This window comes from Alosa pseudoharengus, unplaced genomic scaffold, assembly GCF_046254945.1.
Source record: "Alosa pseudoharengus isolate Yale_2024_CS ecotype anadromous, Long Island Sound unplaced genomic scaffold, YU_APseudo_1.1 YU_APseudo_1.1_scf_11, whole genome shotgun sequence".
NCBI lineage: Eukaryota > Metazoa > Chordata > Actinopteri > Clupeiformes > Clupeidae > Alosa > Alosa pseudoharengus.
Window position 1 is genome coordinate 6147501 of NW_027468576.1, and position 1432 is coordinate 6148932.

General features: G+C 48.3%; 1 protein-coding gene across 1 annotated transcript in view; it reads right to left on the reverse strand.

The window, feature by feature from the left end:
- Window positions 1-482, reverse strand: part of pik3r3b (phosphoinositide-3-kinase, regulatory subunit 3b (gamma)) — a 104613-nt gene extending 104131 nt beyond the window's left edge. Inside the window, exon 1 of the mRNA XM_076277831.1 lies at window positions 390-482. The gene's annotated coding sequence lies outside the window, so the exon portion shown is untranslated. The remainder of the gene's footprint in view (window positions 1-389) is intronic.
- Window positions 483-1432: the final 950 nt, after the last annotated feature.

Sequence of the window (1432 nt, forward strand, 5' to 3'; positions counted from 1 at the left end):
TACTAGTACTAATTTCTATCTCCATCATTTCTATCCATTTTATTCATTTAAGAAACATTTTACACAACGTGTGTAGAAGTAAGGAGTGCTGAGTACTTTTAGCTTTGTTTTAGCTTGTGTTGCATGGCTATGGACTATAACTTTAAGTGTTGTTAGTATTTATGCACAAATTGGACAAGTCAAAAGAAGCTACATGCATTGACAACCGCATGCATTTGGAGGTGTGCATCTTCAACATGTTAGTGTGTGTGTGTGTGTGTGTGTGTGTGTGTGTATGTGTGTGTATGTGTGCGTGCGTGCGTGCGTGCGTGCGTGCGTGCGTGTGTGTGTGCGTGCGTGCGTGTGTGTGTGTGTGTGTTTGTGTCAGAGGAAGTTGAGGAGACACCCACCCGGCCTCTCCAGGGCCTCTGTCAGCCTCAGCACGGCCCCTGGAGCCTGCTCTGGCAGCGCCAATACCTCTGGGGCCTCCTGCTGCCCCGCTCCTGCTGGGGCAGGGAGAGAGAGGGAGAGAGGGAGGCAGAGAGGGGTGAAGGGGGAGGAGGAAAGAGAGGGGAAGAGAAAGAAAAGAGCAAATGAGAAATCCCACTGCTGACACCAAGTTCCCTTGATTAGCCAGCAGACCCTTACTCTTGGGCCTTCCCAGAGGGATGTGCCTGTCATGCCCATAGACGGGTGTACCCATGCATTCAAGCACACACCTGACCTCAACACACAGGTCTGCACATTATATACACAAATACTCCATACACATATGCATATACAGACCCTATATACAAATGGTACATAGCCTATTAAAAGCATTAAAAAGCATATTAAAAACAAAACATTTGAAAAACAACATAAAAAAACATAAAAAAACATAATTTATAAACAAAACATTGTTTTTACCAGCAAATGTCATTGCCTGTGTATGAGTTCCAGAGCTATGTGTGGCGTGCAAGTGTACTTGGCAGTGCGCTATAAGAATGGGAATGTGTGGTGTAAGAAGTGTGTGTATGTTTGCATTTGACAGGACCAGGGGCAGAGCTGGGCTTCCTGGCCTTCATGTCCCTCAGGAGCAACACAACAGGAGGGGAGCACTGAGGCTGCTGACACCCAACACACGCTGTCCACTCCACTACACACCCTGGCAGGTCTCCCACACACGCATACCCAACCAACCCACACGCACACACAAACACCTACACAGGAAGACACACTGTGTGTGTGTGTGTGTGTGTGTTTGTTTTTGGAGGTCTGTACTGTATATGTAGTGTAGTGCGTCTGACTGTGAGTTGACCCCTCAATGGAAGTTCTCTGGAGGGGGCTGGGGCAGAAGGGTCCCTCACAAAGCCAGGCGGTGGCCAGAACACATCTGTCCACTTGAGGAACATCACATCAACGGCCCGTCAGAAGACACCACACACAGCACACATGATTCAGACACACACAC